We start from the raw sequence: 21,496 nt of genomic DNA, 5'->3' as shown, positions 1-21,496 counted from the left end.
TTTGCAAATCTATCAGCTGATCAAACAAATCACATGATTTTCCATGCGTTCGCTAATTACTGACTACAGTATACAGAAAAGGATAGACGTACAGTGACAAGGTTGCCTCACACTGGCACAATCAGCCAGTCACATGACAATGTCAGTCAATCAGAAAGTACAATTCAGAGATTCAGGCCACCACTTCTTCAGTTGGCTCCCCTCAGGCCAGAGGTTTCAGTCCATTGCCACCAGGACCCCAAGACACAAGAGCAGCTTTGTCCCCGCAGCTGTCAACTTTCTGAACTCTCTCTACGTAATCTCCTCCCCTCCCCCCCCCCCCTCCACTTCGAGTCAAACAATATCATGCTTGCTGAAACACATGGTACATAAATGTGTTCAAGTTCTTGAATTTTAAATCAATGTGTTTCTGTGAGCTGTGCCAACCTGCTTTGCTCTGCATGTGAATTGGTGTTCTTCTGACGTATTCTGTGTGTCCTATCCTATAGTTGTATCTTGTACATGCCAAGCCCAATTCCAGGCACGACCCAGTCATGCTTTGCGAAATAAAGATTCTGATTTTGAGAGAGCAACTCTGAATTGCTGTTTGCCGAAACTCTGGGACTCAGTGCCCTTTCATACTGGCGCAAATTGCCGCACTGCTACCAGAGCCTAATGAAACCCTATGTGGAAGTTCATACTTCCCACCAAGCGGTAAAGTGGCAAATTTAACACTGGCGCAGAACTACCTTACCGCATGGGACCCGCTGCGATCGTCCAGGAAGTCATGTTAGTCTATGGCAACGCTTTTTTAAAACAAAGCTGACGTCACAGCACGCATGTGTGGAAGCGTATTTTTACTAGATGCTTCCGTGCACTTCCGCATACCCGAGGCAGGAAGTGACTGCAAGCGCGCATCACTTCCTACTTGGCTGATTGTCAGACAGTGAACACCGTGTACTAGTGTTTTTTGAAGGCCTGTTTTTGGCAGTGCGGCCGGCGCGATGCACCACATCACTGACACAAAAAAAAAGGGTGAAACCAGCCTTAGGCTACTAAGTAGTAGTGTAGACAAAAATGGAAGAAATGGCAATGGCAGAATAGGAATAGCAGTGGAAGCAGCGGGATATGGATTTATGGCCTCACAGCACAGGGCCCTGCCTGGGGGGCATCAATTTACATTTGACTACAATATGAATTTAGGTTTTTAAAAATAAAAAGTATAAAAAAAAATAAAAGTGTAATGGGAATGAATTATTTCTTAATCATAATCATAATTGAAGTCACATCAAAATGCACAACTCATTTTAGTGCTCAGAAGGGTAATTCTTTATGTATTTATATATGCATTTAAAAGTATTGTATATGTATTATGCATGCATGCATGCATTTATTTATTTTTGCTAAAGCAAGGTCCAGACTTCCCTAAACCGAAGGATGAAATCAGTTTTCAGTGAAAGCTGCTGAGTAGTTTCTGGGGACCATTAACCAAACTAGAGAATTTCAGAGAATTTCACAGCAATACATGACTTATTAACAAAAACAAAGGAAAGTACACTTTAGGCCTCTTTCGCACTGTATGCTGAAAAACTGACAGGAACACTCCAGGGAAAAAAAGTAAGCAGTTAAAATCTGGCTGAATCGGCAGGCTTTGGACTAGTCTATCTCCTCATGGGGGATTCTCAGAGTTTTCAAAAGCATTTCCTGGATGGCAGGTTGACCGCCAAAACAGTAAGATACCAGCCAGCCTCCCTACAATCTTGCACACCATTTTGTCAGTGAGACTTATAAACTGTCTTTCAGGAAATGGTTTTGAAAACAAAACCCTGAGAATCCTCCATGAATTAGTCCAAGACCTGTCACCTCTTTGAACTGCTTACTTTTTTGCTGAAGTGGTCCTTAACTAGTTAACCACTAAGGGTTTTTCCCTTTAAGGACTAGAGCAATTTTCACTTTCAGTGCTCCTCCCTTTCATTCGCCAATAACTTAATCACTACTTATCACAACAAAATGATTTACCAGTATTTCTGTGATGATTTGCTCAGCTGCCTGTGCAGACAGGCAGCCCTTTGACCATTGTGTAAGTTTGCATGCTGCAGGACTCTGGAAAGAAGAGTTTCTGTCAGTTTTGCAGCTTGTGCTTGCAGAGGAATTTGCATACGTTGTCATGCAAATTGCCTGGCCACATTCATTGGAGGCGTGTACTATAAGTACTATGTCTTTCCCACAATGCTTGGCTGGTCATTTCCCTTCCATGCTCAGTTCCTGATGGACACTGCTGGAGTGTCAGCCATTGCTATCTAGTATAGTTAATTCCTGGGGGTTGCTTTAGGCTCCCCTTCTAGCCCAGTCAGGTTGTATTATCTGTATTGCCTGTTCTGTCTTGTCTTGCCTGTTTGCCATTGTCCTGTCCCTATGGTGGTTGACAGGAAATGGTTCTGATCTATGTTCTTGGAGTATAGCTGGTGCAGCGGTTGCTGCCAGCTATCTCTTCTGTTCTGTTTCCTGGGATCGCGCTAGCTACTTTGTGCTAGCGCTGGGGATCCTTCTGTTCTGTTTCCTGGGATCGCGCTAGCTACTTTGTGCGAGCGCTGGGGATCCTTCTGTTCTGTCTTGTCGGTCGCGATTGCGCTGTCACCAACGGCGGTTGATAGCGAATCGTTCTGTCTTGCTGAGATCGCACTAGCCGCTAGCGTTAGCGGCTGTGGATCTTTCTGATCTGTGTTCCTGCTTGGATCACACTTGCTCTGGCGGAAGAGCGGTGGATCCTTCCTGCCTAGTTCTTGTTTTTCGTGTGTCTGTCTTGTCCGCTGCGCTTGCTACAGGCTCGGTGAGGTAACCGTTAAGCAAGCGCTCACGTCCCCTGTTTCATGTTTGTCTGTTTATGGTTAGTTAGGCGTGCTTGTCTCTATTGTGCTTATCACGTGGAGATCGCGCATAACCGCGTGCACTGTTGCGAATGAGTGCGGTGTTCGTGGTTAGCTAGCGGTTGTTATTTTCCGTATCTCCTTATTGTATTTGCTGTGCCTTTGCTACCCTCGTATTCTATTCTGTTCTGCCTTGTGTCACGTCTCGCGATCGCACCTCTCGCGATCGCGTTCCTATTTCGTATCTGCTGTTGTGTGTGCGCGGTCGCGGAGTGGCGTCTGGATTGGCGCACACACATACAACCTATCCCTTTTGCTCAATCTCATTCACAATCGCCTCTCTTGCGATTGCGTTCTACGCTTCGTACAATTCCTGTCTGGCACTTGTGGAGGTACAGAGGATTGGTTCCTCTGCACTCCCCAGCGCCATCTGGCGACAGGAATTTCCCTCTACAGGTGCGTAGCACCTTTTGCTGGGTTCCTGCAAATTATACGCTTGTGGAGGATCTCCGCCGTGTCAGCGCACGCGTTGTGCGCTGATCACGGGGAAAGTTCCACAATCGTGACAGAATGACCAGCCCAACCCAAAACCCCAGTGTAGACGGAATTTCCGATTTGTACGATTTTGTCGAATATGGCTCTTGTACCTTTAAGAGATTTAAAAAACTTGAACCTGAATCAGCAGACGAATTTTTGTCTGAGTGTACGAAACTGTTAGCGAACCCTGAATTCCAATGCACCCCAGTGTCTACCTGGGCCCCCCAAATGGTCTACATTCTGTTGGGGGGCGAAATGTCAATGTGGGGTTATGATGTGTTAGATCTCCTGAGTCAAAGACCCCTGGAATTCTTGGCCTTTTTAATTCACAATTGGCTGAGATTACCTCAATTACCATACCCCCTTAATGAGTTGTTGTCAGCAGCTCAATCAGCTGTTCCATCTACTCTTTCATCCATAAAGCAGCCATCCAAAGCCTCTAAGTCTAAACGTAAAAGATCTAGGAAGGCTTCCCAGTGGAAAGATCCATTGCCCCTAGCAACCACAGATAGAGAGGTTATTTCTGTCAAGTCTGAAATGGGCAAAACCATACAGTATGATAATGATGTTTATAATGCATCTGCTGATCAGTTTCCAGGTTTTCTGCCCCAATCCAAAGCTTATGTGGATCCTGCTATAGGTAGGATCGCACACTACATTAAAGCAGTTAAAAAATCTTTTCTTGTTCCTGAACTCCACCCCTATGGAGATTATTTGGATACTGGCCTGTTTGAACCCCCATTTGCTTCCTGGGATGTTGGGGCCCTGCTGGAGGAATTCGATTTTGATTGGAAAGCCTTTTGCGATTTTTACATCGCAAAAAGCGAAGATGTCTTGAATGCTTGTCTTGACTCTATGTACCTTCTGATTGATTCCGATGAATGTGACAAGGATGATGTGGATCTGGTGATCTATGTATGGCAAACGATTTTGGATGAGTTGCACACACACCAACCAATTGATTCCAATAAAGAGACATCGTTGTCGGATGATTGTTCCTGCCTTTCTGGGGTAAAGCATGTGAGTCTTGACTTTGTGCAATCTGAAATGAATGAGTGTGCCGCTGTGGTTGATTCCTGTGCGAATCCTGAAGGATTCGCTCCTGACAGTGTGCAGTTTGAATCTGTGCGATCTGATGCCTGTTTCTCGGATGTTCCTGCAGATTGTGATCGGCATGAGTCTGCCGGTTTCCTCAAGGATGTGTGGGATCCTTTGTCATTTAGAAACAGATCTTTGAGATCTTCCGTCTGTGACCCTGCTATGGGGAAAGTTTCTCGACTGTGCAGCGTCAAAAGTAAAATTAATATGCCTAATAAAGCTTGTCCTGTTGATGTCACTATTTCTTCTGCAGATGAGTCTTTGTCTCACCCTGTTCACACCTGTAAGGGCCCGTTGCCTGGGGACAGTTGCTCCAGCGTTTCGGTCCTAGATGCCTTGCAGTCTGCTCCGCAGATCGCGGAGGTTTGCGCTATAGAAGCGTCAGTTTCACAACCTAAAGTGAATTTTGATTCGCAGGTTTTGCGTTCTGATTCCTCGGATTCGACATTGTTAGCCGAATCTAAGAGTGAGACAGCGCTTCGGTTTTGCGAATCTGATGCTGAACCCTCTTTGCCTTATTCAGAGACGCTTTCTCTGAACCTGCCCTGTACCATGAATAACAATATGATGTCCAATCACACTGACATTTGTGAGTCCCTTTCTTGCTCTGAGGGAAGTTTTGACTCTCCACCCTGTACTCTGGATGAGTCAACATTGCCTTGTACAATATCTCCTGCCCTGCCCCTAGAGGCTCGTCTAGGTATTGCTGCTATTTTTACTTGTTTTTCTGCAGTTTTGGAGTTACAAGCTAGTTTGACTGCCACACAGAATTCTGGGTACAGTGAGAATGAAGTTAGGGAGTCAGTGTGTGTTCCAGTAAATATACCTGTACATTCCCCTCATGATGATGAGATCCAGTCTCAGGTTATGGTGGAACCATTCCTGGGACATCTGCCCTGTCCACAAAATAAAGTTCCAGTTTTGCCCTGTAACATGGATAGTTCAGAATCCTTTTTAGAAAACTTGAAAAATGATGCTCCTGAGGTCTTGTTGGATGTTCTGGAGGTCTCCGAGTTCCTCCCAAAGGGTGCAGAACTTGTAGGAGATGTCTCCTGCCCCCCAAGTTCTTCTGAGGGGTTACCCTCTTCCGTAGGCATTGCTGCCTTGCTGGCTACCTTTTCAGCTCTGATGGAGCTTCACTCATATGTAGTCAAAGATGATATTATTGTCACAGAAATTTCTGAATTTGTATCCGAGTTTTCTTTTGGAAGTCCAGTGCCTGTGACCTCCACTCATGATGATTCTCTGTCCGGTACTGGTTTTGGTCTTGTCGTGCTGGACTCTGAGGTTGGCAGTTCCCCGACATGTCCTGAGGGTTCTCCTGTGCTGGTGTACCCCAGTGTGCTCTGTGACCCAGAAAGCCCAAGTGTGTCTCGGTTACCAGCGTACTCAGATGCTTCCTCGGTGGAGACATGCTCTGATATGGCCTGCCTGCTTGCATGCCCAGAAGTGGTCCCTGAAAGTCTTGATCTTGATGGGTGTCCTAGTAATTCTGAATCCGGAATTGTCATTGGTTCCATGGGGGTTCTTGGTAATTCTCCATGTGAGCCTGGTGATTGTTCTGCCCTCTTGGGATCTCTGTGGAGCTTCAAAAGGTTCTGGGAGATTCCGGGAGAAATTTTGCTTGGTACACTGGATAAGATCAACGGTGGCTTTTGTGTTGTAAGGGACACTTCGAACAGGTATTGTGGCAGGTTTGGTATTTTCGGACGCTCCGTGGAAGGTGGTGGGTATTGTCTGGAGGGTGTCGATGGCTTCTTCTCTGGCGTTCACAGTCCTGATGGGTGTTATACTGAGACTGGTAGTACTGATGGGCATGTTTCGGTGGGTTCTGTTTCCGATGAGGTCGGTTTCGGGTGGACTGACTCTGGAATTGGACCTTGTCGGGCTGCCCCGACCTTCATGAGTCTTCAGTTTGAGTCTGTTGCTAATAGCAGTTTTGGGGGTCGTCTGGAATTCGACCCTGGAGGGGGGGGTACTGTGATGATTTGCTCAGCTGCCTGTGCAGACAGGCAGCCCTTTGACCATTGTGTAAGTTTGCATGCTGCAGGACTCTGGAAAGAAGAGTTTCTGTCAGTTTTGCAGCTTGTGCTTGCAGAGGAATTTGCATACGTTGTCATGCAAATTGCCTGGCCACATTCATTGGAGGCGTGTACTATAAGTACTATGTCTTTCCCACAATGCTTGGCTGGTCATTTCCCTTCCATGCTCAGTTCCTGATGGACACTGCTGGAGTGTCAGCCATTGCTATCTAGTATAGTTAATTCCTGGGGGTTGCTTTAGGCTCCCCTTCTAGCCCAGTCAGGTTGTATTATCTGTATTGCCTGTTCTGTCTTGTCTTGCCTGTTTGCCATTGTCCTGTCCCTATGGTGGTTGACAGGAAATGGTTCTGATCTATGTTCTTGGAGTATAGCTGGTGCAGCGGTTGCTGCCAGCTATCTCTTCTGTTCTGTTTCCTGGGATCGCGCTAGCTACTTTGTGCTAGCGCTGGGGATCCTTCTGTTCTGTTTCCTGGGATCGCGCTAGCTACTTTGTGCGAGCGCTGGGGATCCTTCTGTTCTGTCTTGTCGGTCGCGATTGCGCTGTCACCAACGGCGGTTGATAGCGAATCGTTCTGTCTTGCTGAGATCGCACTAGCCGCTAGCGTTAGCGGCTGTGGATCTTTCTGATCTGTGTTCCTGCTTGGATCACACTTGCTCTGGCGGAAGAGCGGTGGATCCTTCCTGCCTAGTTCTTGTTTTTCGTGTGTCTGTCTTGTCCGCTGCGCTTGCTACAGGCTCGGTGAGGTAACCGTTAAGCAAGCGCTCACGTCCCCTGTTTCATGTTTGTCTGTTTATGGTTAGTTAGGCGTGCTTGTCTCTATTGTGCTTATCACGTGGAGATCGCGCATAACCGCGTGCACTGTTGCGAATGAGTGCGGTGTTCGTGGTTAGCTAGCGGTTGTTATTTTCCGTATCTCCTTATTGTATTTGCTGTGCCTTTGCTACCCTCGTATTCTATTCTGTTCTGCCTTGTGTCACGTCTCGCGATCGCACCTCTCGCGATCGCGTTCCTATTTCGTATCTGCTGTTGTGTGTGCGCGGTCGCGGAGTGGCGTCTGGATTGGCGCACACACATACAACCTATCCCTTTTGCTCAATCTCATTCACAATCGCCTCTCTTGCGATTGCGTTCTACGCTTCGTACAATTCCTGTCTGGCACTTGTGGAGGTACAGAGGATTGGTTCCTCTGCACTCCCCAGCGCCATCTGGCGACAGGAATTTCCCTCTACAGGTGCGTAGCACCTTTTGCTGGGTTCCTGCAAATTATACGCTTGTGGAGGATCTCCGCCGTGTCAGCGCACGCGTTGTGCGCTGATCACGGGGAAAGTTCCACAATCGTGACAATTTCTTGGGATTTTTTGCCACCAATCAGTCTTTTTTGGGTGGTACATTTTGCTGAGAATTATTTTATTCTAAATGCATTTACTGGAAATAATAAAACAAATGGAAAAAACATTTCTCAGTTTTTGGCCATTATAGTTTTAAAATAAAATGTTCTACTATGGGTAAAACCCACATATTTTATTTGCCCATTTGACCTGGTTATTACAATGTTTAAAATATTTCCCTAGTACAATGTATGGTGACAATATTTTATTTGAAAATACTGGTGTATTTTTCTGTTTTGCATCCATAACTAATTACCAACCCATAATTGCAAAAATACAGTAATATACCCTTGTGACATACATACTAAAAAAGTTCAGTCCCTAAAGAAACTATTTATGTAATTTTTTTTATTGACTTTTTTTTTATATCCACATTTTATTTGGGTAACTATGGGAGAGTTGGGGAGGAATGGGGTTAACGTTAATGGTATATGTGTGTATTCTATTTAAAAAAAAATGTATGCAGGTTTAATTTTACTAGAAAGGTAATGTATTACATGCATGGGGCATCGGGGGACAGTGCCGGGGGTTTTGTTGCAATCGTCGTGAAATTTCACGCTGTTCCTGTCGCACACCCGATCGAGCAACATCTTGCAGCATGCATGATCGAGTATGCAACCAATTTCAGGGCCGAAATTGGTCGCTTTGTTGGTCGGGCATGTACTTGGCGGCACCAATCGGCCAAGTCGATGTATGGCCACCTTTATAGTCAAATGCTATGTGACTGGGACTCCAGCTCTCTTTTAGCCTGTAATATCAGTGACAAGCAGGTTATTTGATGGACTTTGGGGACCTATGGTTACCTATCTACTGCCTGTGGCTTGCACTGGTGTGCCACGATAAACCTTTTTGTACACTGTGAAACTCTTGCAATAAAAGAAAAAGGATATTTTTGCAAGATTAATCAGAGTTTGCTGGTTTCCTCTATATTGCTGCTTACGGTCCTGCCTGGTGTTCTACATTTCACTGTATGCTACGCAACACAGGGATAATGTGGAGTGCTGCTTTCCCAATCCATTGCACTGCATTCTTGCTGTTACAGGTAAAGCAATGCTTTGCCCACTGTGAATGTAGCATTAGGGGCCTTTTATACTTAATGCGGTTTAGTGCATTGTTGTGCATTTCATTTAAAAGAACACTAGAACACTATCAATTAACATTTTTTTTTTTCAATTGAGATAGGAACAGTTTGGAGAGTACTGGTGTATTCATTTGAATGACTATATCTTTGTTTACTGTTATCTAATTTCTTCCAAACTTCAGTGTCACCAAAACTGATGCTGAGTGAACCATGAGGGGAGGGGGATTCCCTCACAATACATCGGTTAACCCTAAATGAGAGAAAGCTCTCAGAGAGCTGTCTGCTGAGAGCAGAGGAAATGTATCTTATGTATAGCATAAACATTTGTAATAGTGTGTGAAACCGTAACTCACACAACTCTTCTTCAATATTACATTGTTCCTAGTATGTCAGAATGCTGAGATTCATACCTTTGCATATGAGACATTCCAAGCGCAGCTAAAATCTACACAAAATGGCAATTACAACTTTTGCCCCTGACATTTAACATGAAAAGTAGAAACATGTTTATACAGCTACTTAGACGTTATTTGTACACTAGTGACCTTAGCCCGTTTAAAAACAGGCTAGATCTGCCACTACTCCACTGTGCACATACGCGCCCGCCCGCACACGTCACGCGTGCATGCCCGCCGCACGCGCACACACCGGCCCTTTCTGGCCCCGTCCTCCCTCAGCTCTCCTCAGTGTCTCTGTCCCTCCCTGCACAGGCGCAGTAGTGCTAAACATGAGACACACACACACACACAGGAAGTGCAGGGCCGCAGAGACACTTGCACATTAATATATAGGATTGTCATTTTAGAACACTTATGGTGGCCATACATGGTACAATAAAAACGTTCGATTATCCCGTTTATTCGATCTAAATGATCAAATCAAATGAAAGTTGAACATTTTTTTTTTTCGATCAAAAAATTTGACCGATTATCCAGTTTTTTCGAGAAAAATCAGATCGGAGATGCTGGAAAAATCTTATATTAGATCTAACGGAATAATCAAACTAAATTATGTAATCGAAAACAAATGAAAAATTGTACCTTTAGTTTGATAATGTTCCTTTAATGCATTTTTTCCTCCATAGCAGTGCATTGTGAAAAAGCTTCAGTTTTCCGTTTTATAGTGTGCAAGAGGCCATAGGGAAACATTGACACTGGACTGCACATCAATTGTTCTTTCTGACAACAACTGACATAGTGTAAAATGATCTTTAGGGTCCTTTTACACTATATCAGTTGCTCTCAGTTATAACTTTCAAAGTAATGTCCATCTTTTCCTATAGCTCATTCACACTATACGCATTTCAACTGAAAGCTTTTTCACAATGCACTGCTATGCAAAGTTAAAATGCATCAGTTTTTTAGAATATAGTGTAAAAGAAGCATTAGGGTCCTTTTACACTATACCAGTTGCTGTCAGTTATAACTGAAAGGACAACTGATGTGCAAGGTAATGCCCATGTTTCTCCATGGCTCAGTTTACATTATATTCCTTTTAACGTAAAGCTTTTGCACAATACACAACTATGGGTAGTTAAAGAACATCAGTTTTTCAGTGTGTGGTGGAAAAGAGGTCTCAACGTTGGAAAAAAGGAATAGAAGGAAGGCTTTTTATTTACAGGTGAGTTGTTTGCAGGATCCCAGCATTGGTCCGCTAGGCAGGGCGACAAATTGCTTCTCTGTTTTGCCTCAGAGGCAGCACAATACTGAGATGGACTTGTTGCAGCAACAGGACCTCTATTCCCTGGTGCTGCCAAATGTTCATTTGTTTGCACCTGGGCTTTATTAGGGAACACCTGATATATTTCCTTGTCAGCCTTCATAAAGAAAAACATGATTTCAAAGCATCCTTCTTGCTGCAGAACCTCACTGAATCTCATTAGGATACACAATGCAGGCTTACATAGTGCAAACTAGAATTAATAACCTTGCTGTTGTATTTACTATTCTGACATGAATAGGAATGTGTGTACATGAACCGGACACCTGGGGCCTACCCTCCCTCTCGCTGCAGTCTTCATTAATTCATCAATTCCTCGACAGCCAGTGGGTGGTGCTTACAGTCTGAGGCCTCATTCACATTGTTAACGTAGAATGGACATGCGATCGGAACGCAACACACATGATCGCACGCCATCGGTGCTGCTGTGCACTGCTGATCACACGGCATCTGCGCTGCTGTGCACTGCTGATTACACGCCATCTGCACTGCTGTGCACTGCTGATCACACGGCATCTGCGCTGCTGTGCACTGCTGATCACATGCCATCTGCACTGCTGATCACACCCCATCTGCACTGCTGATCACACCCCACCTGCACTGCTGATCACACCACATCTGCACTGCTGTGCACTGCTGATCACACGCCATCTGCACTGCTGTGCACTGCTGATCACATGCCATCTGCACTGCTGATCACACCCCATCTGCACTGCTGTGCACTGCTGATCACACCCCACCTGCACTGCTGATCACACCACATCTGCACTGCTGTGCACTGCTGATCACACGCCATCTGCACTGCTGTGCACTGCTGATCACATGCCATCTGCACTGCTGTGCACTGCCGATCACATGCCATCTGCACTGCTGATCACACGCCATCTGCACTGCTGTGCACTGCTGATCACACACCATCTGCGCTGCTGTGCGCTGCTAATCACATGGCATCTGCACTGCTGTGCACTGCTGATCACTCGCCATCTGCACTGCTGTGCACTGCTGATCACACACCATCTGCACTGCTTTGCACTGCTGATCACACGCCATCTGCGCTGCTGTGCACTGCTGATCACACGCCATCTGCGCTGCTGTGCACTGCTGATCACACGCCATCTGCACTGCTGTGCACTGCTGATCACACGCCATCTGCGCTGCTGTGCACTGCTGATCACACGCCATCTGCACTGCTGATCACACTCCATCTGCACTGCTGTGCACTGCTGAACACACGCCATCTGCACTGCTGTGCACTGCTGATCACACTCCATCAGCACTGCTGATCACATGCCATCTGCACTTCTGTGCACTGCTGATCACACGCCATCTGCGCTGCTGTGCCCTGTGCTTGGCCGAAAAATGCATGCAGCAGTACAGTAGTGCATTTCACTGCTGCCCAGAGCACATGATCTGAAAGCCTGAAATGCTGTAAGTGAGGCTGTAGGCCAAATCTGAGTTCCAGTCACAGGTCTTCTTTCCTGGAGTTCTCACACAGAGAATAACCTGGTCCATAAAAGCACTAAGGGTTGGTTCACACTGGGGGGTGATTGGGTTACACTTAGGACCGGGGTTCACATTGGGCGCTTGCCCGCCACTTCCCAGAAATCGAGTTCGGGTCTTGCGTAATTTCATGCCGACTTTGGCAGTGATTAGCAAAGCCCCCATACATGGTAGTGACCACACATTGCTACATATGTTAAGGAGAATAGTGGGAACAGGTCCAAAAAAATAATTTTTCAAAAAGACTTTGTAGTTTAAGAGAAAATCGATTTTAAACATGCAAAGAAAAAAACATTTTTAAACAAAAAAATGCCAGTTTAAAAAACCATTTTCTTTGCATATTTAAAATCGATTTTCTCAAAAACTACAAGGTCTTTTTTTTTTAACTTGTACGCAATACTCTCCGAAAACATATGTAGCAATTTTGGTAGCAATAGAATGTATGGGGGCTTTGCTAGTAACCGCTAAAGTCGGCACAACATTTCGCGAAATTGTGCGAAAATTATGCAAAATTATTAAAGATTACTATTAGATACAAAATGAATTACAATTTTCTCAGAAATTTCGCATTATCATTACAATGCTTAACTGCAAATTTTGAAGCAAACTTTCGGGCCACTACTGTCCAACGCAGCCCACCGCAACGTGTCACTGTAAACGTAGTCATAGGCTAGCTCAAGTATTGAGTTATGCATAAACAGAGTTCAGCTTAGTTTAAAAAAATCCACTTCAATTCAGAAATAAGCAGTTACCTGAATTTAGTGATGGCTCGAACCTCTGATTTTAGGTTCGCCAACCTCGAACTTCCGCAAAAGTTCGGGTTCGCGCAAACTTTGCGAACCTCAATAGATTTCAATGGGCAGGCAAACTTTCAAAACTTCAAACACTAATTCTGGCCACAAAAGTGATGGAAAAGATGTTTCAAGGGGTCTACCACCTGGAGGGGGGCATGGTGGAGTGGGATACACACCAAAAGTCCCGGGGAAAATTACGGATTTGACGCAGAGCAGGGTTTTAAAGAGACACTGAAGCGAAAAAAAATTATGATAATATGATTTGTATGTGTAGTACAGCTAAGAAATAAAACATTAAGATCAGATACATCAGTCTAATTGTTTCCAGTACAGGAAGAGTTAAGAAACTCCAGTTGTTATCTCTATGCAAACAAGCCATTAACTCTCCTCTGACTAATGGTACGTACACACTTGCGATAACTATCGTTTGCAAGGAACGATAGTTACCAGACGAACGATATTGGAAAGATTGGAATGCAACGATGGGATGCAGCGATCATCATACACATTGTAATGATCGTTCTCGCAGAAAAGAACGATCAGAAGGAAATGTTGCGTATATATTTATATAAAATTTAAAAAAAAAACACTAACATGGAGTTACAATAGATACAAATATATGATTGTTAACTTGAAAACAAAGTTTAATTGAAATGAGCAATGTAACAATCTTTACGGCTGCGCTACAAAGGAAGTACTGAAGCTGGGCAGAATTCAAGGCAGGCGCATTGGCCCTTGTAACGATCGTTCTCGGCCGATGTCTGTACACACTATAGTTTTGTAACGATTGTCGGTAGATACGATCTGTCAGGTTGGATATCTTCATCTTCCCGATGTCGTTCTTTTGTCGTTCGTATTAATGATCGTTGGGTAAAGTTCTTTCCCCGATTGTCGGCCGAATGATCGTTAATTAGCTGTTTCAAGCGACCGTAGTCGCCAGTGTGTACGCAGCATAAGTCTTAGTCATGGAGAGGGCTGTTATCTGACTTTTATTATCTCAACTGTAAGTGAACTGTTTACTTTTCCTCTGCTAGAGAAGAGGTCATTACTTCACAGACTGCTCTGAAAGACTCATTTTGAATGCTGAGTGTTGTGTAATCTACACATATTAGAGAATGATGAAATGTTAGAAAAAACACTATATACCTGAAAATAAAAGTATGAGAATATTTTCTTTGCTGCCAATCTTCTAGTAATTATTCATAGTACACAACCAATTCACTATATCATATTTTTTTTTTTTTTCGCTTCAGTGTCTCTTTAAGGGCAGAGATCACATTGCATGCTAAATTGGAGGCATAAAATGCTTGAAAACATCTTGCATGTGTATACATCAATCAGGGAGTGTAATTAGAGTACTGCTTCACACTGACAGAATAAACTCACTGTGTAATACACCCCAAACAGCTGTTTGTGTAGTGATGGCCATGCTGGACTGGTGCCCACCATGCGAGAGTGCAGGCAATGACGGTTTTCAAGCCCATATGGTCGCCAGGCTGAGGTAGCTCAATGACAGAACAACCGTGACTGTCCAGCTGATCAAATTTGGTCTGTCCACAATGAAGCAACGACCTTATTATCTTGGCTCAGGTGTGCCCTCCAACACACTCATATAGCCGGCGGTCATTGCTTCATTGTGATACGCAAGCCCCTTCACCGCGGCAAGGTAACGATCATGAAGGGGAATTGACACATGTACATGCCTTTTGTTTTGTTGTTGCTGCCGCAGTGCAGCCAGAAAAATTAGGCAGACACGTACACACACCAGAAAAAATTGTTATTGTTTTTGTTAGCGGCTGCTGCTATCAGCGGCCCTAAAAATTCAGGAATCCACCTGGAGTCCTGGACCTTGTTGGTGGTGGCGGAGAAGGCAGTCAAGCAGCCTGCGGGGGACTGACTTAGTCTTCGGGCAGGCCTGACCGTGCTTTGTAGACCAGGCATGTGTAATTAGAGTACTGCTTCACACTGACAGAATAAACTCACTGTGTAATACACCCCAAACAGCTGTTTGTGTAGTGATGGCCATGCTGGACTGGTGCCCACCATGCGAGAGTGCAGGCAATGACGGTTTTCAAGCCCATATGGTCGCCAGGCTGAGGTAGCTCAATGACAGAACAACCGTGACTGTCCAGCTGATCAAATTTGGTCTGTCCACAATGAAGCAACGACCTTATTATCTTGGCTCAGGTGTGCCCTCCAACACACTCATATAGCCGGCGGTCATTGCTTCATTGTGATACGCAAGCCCCTTCACCGCGGCAAGGTAACGATCATGAAGGGGAATTGACACATGTACATGCCTTTTGTTTTGTTGTTGCTGCCGCAGTGCAGCCAGAAAAATTAGGCAGACACGTACACACACCAGAAAAAATTGTTATTGTTTTTGTTAGCGGCTGCTGCTATCAGCGGCCCTAAAAATTCAGGAATCCACCTGGAGTCCTGGACCTTGTTGGTGGTGGCGGAGAAGGCAGTCAAGCAGCCTGCGGGGGACTGACTTAGTCTTCGGGCAGGCCTGACCGTGCTTTGTAGACCAGGCATCCATGGTCAGATGGACCCTTGACCCAACGCTGTGTGCCAGAGATGACACCACTTGCCTTTCAACATCACAGTACAGTTTGGGTATCGCCTTTTTTGAGAAATGATTGCGGCCTGGCAGGTGCGTTTCTAGGTTCCTGGGAGAAAAGAGAGTGCGAATGGGGGTGGTCATGCCGTGGAAAGTGGGCGTGGTCATAGGTGGGGCCAAATGTACATGAATATAGCAGTGGCGTAACTTAAATATATTCAATAGGTAGTATTTCACATAAATAAGCCCCTCACCTGGCTTCTGTCTTGTCTTGTCTTCGGCTGGCTGGCCTGTGTGCTGTACTCAGCTGGCGGTTATGCTGGGCTGCCTGGCTGGTGGTTATGCTATGCTATGCTGTGCTGGCCTAGCTGGTGATGATGCTGTGCTGGCATTGCTGGTAGTGATGCTGTGCCGGCCTGGCTGACAGTGATGCTGTGCCAGCTTGGCTGGCAGTGATGTTGAGCCGGCCTGGCTTTGCTAGGTGACTTGCTGGGGGCTTTGCTGGGCTGGGCAATTTGCTGGGGGCATTTTGGGGGACTTTGTTGGGCTGGGGATTAGATAGGTAGCTTCCCCCAGTATACAGTAGTTAGGTATCTTACCCCAGTATAGATTAGATAGGTAGCTCCCCCAGTATAGATTAGATAGGTAGCTGTCCCCCAGTATAGATTAGATAGGTAGCTGTCCCCCAGTATCAGTGCTGATCGTAATGGAAAAAGCTACGCTTACGGATCATTACGCGTAATTTTACGCTATTACGCATTACGAAATTACGCTTACGGCATAGACATTCAATTTCGGTACATGTCTGTAATTACGCATTGCCCTTACGCAATTACGCGTAAGAATACCGTAATTCAAGTTGTTACGTTATAGGCTTACGCGTAAATTCCTACTAGCAATTAATGCGTAAGGTCATGCTGCCAAGCGGAAAAGTTGACGCATGGATCAATGTTAGGTAGCCGCCGACTTTAAGGGTTAATAGCAAAGCCCCCTTAAGTGCTAAGAGCCTCAAATTTGGAGAATATATTAAGGAGATCAGAAGGAATAAGAGGGAAAATTTTTTTTTCAAAAAGACCTTATAGTTTTTGAGAAAATCGATGTTAAAGTTTCAAAGGAAAAATAGATACATTTAAAAACCCGCCGACTTTAACGGTTAATAGCAAAGCCTGCTTAAAATTTAGAAACACCAAATTTACAGGGTATATTAAGGGGATCAGTGGGAATAAGAGGAAAAAATTTTTTTTCAAAAAGACCTTATAGTTTTTGAGAAAATCGATTTTTAAGTTTCAAGGGCAAAAATGTCTTTTAAATGCGGAAAATGTCAGTTTTTTTTGCACAGGTAACAATAGTGTTTTATTTTCATAGATTCCCCCAAGTGGGAAGAGTTTTACTTACTTCGTTCTGAGTGTGGGAAATATAAAAAAAAAACGACGTGGGGTCCCCCCTCCCAGACCTCTTTAACCCCTTGTCCCCCATGCAGACTGGGATAGCCAGAATGCGGAGCACCGGCCGCGTGGGGCTCCGCACCCTGACTATACCAGCCCGCATGGTCCATGGATTGGGGGGTCTCGGAAGGGGAGGGGCAGCCAAGCTTTCCCCTCCCCCTCCGAGCCCTTGTCCAATCCAAGGACAAGGGGCTCTTCTCCACCTCCGATGGGCGGTGGAGGTGGAGGCCGCGATTTCCTGGGGGGGAGGTTCATGGTGGCATCTGGGAGTCCCCTTTAAAAAGGGGTCCCCCAGATGCCCACCCCCCCTCCCAGGAGAAATGAGTATAGAGGTACTTGTACCCCTTACCCATTTCCTTTAAGAGTTAAAAGTAAATAAACACACAGACACTTTGAAAAAGTATTTTAATTGAACAAAAAACATAACCACGAAAAAAGTCCTTTAATATTCTTAATTAACCATTAATACTTACCTGTCCCTTTAAAAGCCAGTTCCCACGCAATATCCTCGGAAATATACTAATCAGTTACAATGTAACAAAGCTATTACAATGTAACAACTTTGTTACTTTGTAACACCACCGCACCCGACGTCACTCGCCGCCACCGCCGCGTCTGCGCTGACCCGACAGAGCTCTGAGCTATATAGCTCAGAGCTCCCTAAGCATCTTTGTATTTGGGCTCCAAGGAGCCCCATTGGTCCTTAGCAGACCAATGGGGTTCCTTTAAATCAGAAGGAACCCCATTGGTCTGCTAAGGACCAATGGGGCTCCTTGGAGCCCAAATACAAAGATGCTAAGAGAGCTCTGAGCTATATAGCTCAGAGCTCTGTCGGGTCCGTGCGGGACGCTAAGTCCCCGCCGCCTCCCGCTGTCCTCCCCGCCTCTTCCACATGTCACCCACATGTCACCCACATGTGGGTGACATGTGGGTGACAGATGTGGGCGGGGCTGACAGCGGGAGGCGGCGGGGACTTAGCGTCCCGCACTGACCCGACAGAGCTCTGAGCTATATAGCTCAGAGCTCTCTTAGCATCTTTGTATTTGGGCTCCAAGGAGCCCCATTGGTCCTTAGCAGACCAATGGGGTTCCTTCTGATTTAAAGGAACCCCATTGGTCTGCTAAGGACCAATGGGGCTCCTTGGAGCCCAAATACAAAGATGCTTAGGGAGCTCTGAGCTATATAGCTCAGAGCTCTGTCGGGTCAGCGCAGACGCGGCGGTGGCGGCGAGTGACGTCGGGTGCGGTGGTGTTACAAAGTAACAAAGTTGTTACATTGTAATAGCTTTGTTACATTGTAACTGATTAGTATATTTCCGAGGATATTGCGTGGGAACTGGCTTTTAAAGGGACAGGTAAGTATTAATGGTTAATTAAGAATATTAAAGGACTTTTTTCGTGGTTATGTTTTTTGTTCAATTAAAATACTTTTTCAAAGTGTCTGTGTGTTTATTTACTTTTAACTCTTAAAGGAAATGGGTAAGGGGTACAAGTACCTCTATACTCATTTCTCCTGGGAGGGGGGGTGGGCATCTGGGGGACCCCTTTTTAAAGGGGACTCCCAGATGCCACCATGAACCTCCCCCCCAGGAAATCGCGGCCTCCACCTCCACCGCCCATCGGAGGTGGAGAAGAGCCCCTTGTCCTTGGATTGGACAAGGGCTCGGAGGGGGAGGGGAAAGCTTGGCTGCCCCTCCCCTTCCGAGACCCCCCAATCCATGGACCATGCGGGCTGGTATAGTCAGGGTGCGGAGCCCCACGCGGCCGGTGCTCCGCATTCTGGCTATCCCAGTCTGCATGGGGGACAAGGGGTTAAAGAGGTCTGGGAAGGGGGACCCCACGTCGTTTTTTTTTTTAATATTTCCCACACTCAGAACGAAGTAAGTAAAACTCTTCCCACTTGGGGGAATCTATGAAAATAAAACACTATTGTTACCTGTGCAAAAAAAACTGACATTTTCCGCATTTAAAAGACATTTTTGCCCTTGAAACTTAAAAATCGATTTTCTCAAAAACTATAAGGTCTTTTTGAAAAAATTTTTTTTCCTCTTATTCCCACTGATCCCCTTAATATACCCTGTAAATTTGGTGTTTCTAAATTTTAAGCAGGCTTTGCTATTAACCGTTAAAGTCGGCGGGTTTTTAAATGTATCTAATTTTCCTTTGAAACTTTAACATCGATTTTCTCAAAAACTATAAAGTCTTTTTGAAAAAAATTTTTTTCCTCTTATTCCTTCTGATCTCCTTAATATATTCTCCAAATTTGAGGCTCTTAGCACTTAAGGGGGCTTTGCTATTAACCCTTAAAGTCGGCGGCTTTTTTATATTATACGGGAGCGTAATATTACGCGATTACGGCAGACTGTGTAATTTCAATGGGAGTTTACTGTCTTACGCGTAATTTGTTACGCGTAAAACGTAACCCACGGTCTACGCGTAATTAATTACGCGTAATACCGTAACCTTACACGTAACGCTTACGGTGCATTTGTAGTGAATTACGATGCGTAATTACGCTAATGCGTAATTTCGGCCCAGCACTGCCCAGTATAGATTAGATAGGTAGCTGTCCCCCAGTATAGATTAGATAGGCAGCTTCCCTCAGTATAGATTAGATAGGCAGCTTCCCCCAGTATAGATTAGATAGGCAGCTTCCCTCAGTATAGATTAGATAGGCAGCTTCTCCCAGTGTAGATTAGATAGGCAGCTTCCCCCAGTATAGATTAGATAAGCAGCTTCCCCCAGTATAGATTAGATAAACAGCTTCCCCTAGTATAGATTAAATAGGCAGTTTCCCCAAGTATAGATTAGATAGGCAGCTTCCCCTAGTATAGATTAGCTGGCAGCTTCCCCCAGTGTACATTGGATAGGCAGCTTCCCGCAGTGTAGGTTAGATAGGCGGGGTGCTGAGCGGCGGGGGGAGCAGGCAGTTCAAAACTCACCTTCCAATCGGATTGATGCATGCACAGCTTCCATGTGCTTCCGACTTCCGTCGCCTTGGTTACAGCGCCCTCTGTGATGACATTGGTCACGTCATCACAAGGGGCGCTGTAACCAAGGTGACGGACGCTGGTGGGAGGAAGTCGGAAACGGGAAGCACATGGAAGCTATGCTGGTATGGTATAACAATGTGCAGTCACACAGGTGCAGTGAAAGGTATGCAGTGACTGCGGGTATGGTATAACAATATGCAGTCACACAGGTGCAGTGAAAAGTTATGCAGTGACTGGTATTACAATACAACGTGCAGCTGTCACACACACAGGTGCAGTGAACAGGTATGCAGTGGCTGGTATATAAAACTGTGTGCTGTAACACAGGTGCAGTGAAAGGTATGCACGGACTGGTAACAATACAATGTGCAGCAGTCACACACACAGGTGCAGTGAACAGGTATGCAGTGACTGATATATAAAACTGTGTGCTGTCACACAGGTGCAGTGAAAGGTATGCACGGACTGGTATCAATACAATGTGTAGCTGTCACACACACATGTGCAGTGAAAAGGTAGGCACTGAATGTATAGCAATAGCAATAGCAGTATAGCAATTACAGTAGCAAGGGCCAGCTGCAACAGACAGGGCAGTATATGCAGGTGTCAGTGGGCCACCCAAAAAAAAATCCACATCACAAGAACATTAGCTCTCAAAAGAGCTGTTTTGGGGTGCTTTTCAGCAACAAATATCAGCAAGGAGCAAGCTAACAGACCTCCTAACTATCGCTTTCCCTCTCTCTCCAATGTCTCTCCCTTCTCTCACTAATACTGCAGCACACAGAGTGAGAACATGGCTGATGCTGCTGCCTTATATAAGGGGGGGGGGGGCTCCAGGAGGGAGTGCAGCTTGATTGGCTGCTATGTGTCTGCTGACTGTGATGTAGAGGGTCAAAGCTTAGCCCAATGATGTAGTATAGGGGGCGGGTCCAACTCGCATAAAGTTTGCATTCGATTGTGAACGCGAACCACCGATGTTCGCGCAAATAAGTTTGCATGCGAACAGTTTGGTCCATCTCTACCTGACTTATCTTGCTAGGAGAAAGGGCAATTATTATGTCAACTTGCTTACCTAAATATTGTGCACAGAAACACTTTTTCCACAGTGATCCTAACAAAGACTGGAGATGCTATTTTTTTTTTACTTTCATTGCAGCTTGGAATTAGGACAACCCAATAAGCAGTAAGTGCATTTCATTGGCATTATGAGTTTAATTAAATTTGCGGAAAAGTAGAAAGTATTACCATCACATTGACCATTTTGGAAGGTACACACACACAACCAATCTTGATTGGCTAATTTTACCACCTGCATGTAGCATGATGGCTGACAAATTTTGAATACTTTGAGCAGATTGTGTAGGTAAGCTCTCATACTACATGGAAGTGGTGACTTGGCCAATCAAGATTGGATGTGTCGACACATCTTAAAGGTGCCCAGTAACGGTACAAATTTCAGTGAAAAATCCCCAAATCAATCAGATAAATGT

At 45.2% G+C, this 21,496-nt stretch overlaps 1 protein-coding gene across 2 annotated transcripts in view; it reads right to left on the bottom strand.

Moving 5' to 3' along the window:
* Window positions 1-21,496, bottom strand: part of BRINP2 (BMP/retinoic acid inducible neural specific 2) — a 500,040-nt gene that overhangs the window by 70,897 nt on the left and 407,647 nt on the right. The window lies entirely within an intron of this gene.

The sequence above is a fragment of the Hyperolius riggenbachi genome, chromosome 6 (assembly GCF_040937935.1).
Source record: "Hyperolius riggenbachi isolate aHypRig1 chromosome 6, aHypRig1.pri, whole genome shotgun sequence".
NCBI lineage: Eukaryota > Metazoa > Chordata > Amphibia > Anura > Hyperoliidae > Hyperolius > Hyperolius riggenbachi.
The sequence above is the reverse complement of the archived record's forward strand: the minus strand, read 5'-3'. Positions and strand labels throughout refer to the sequence as shown.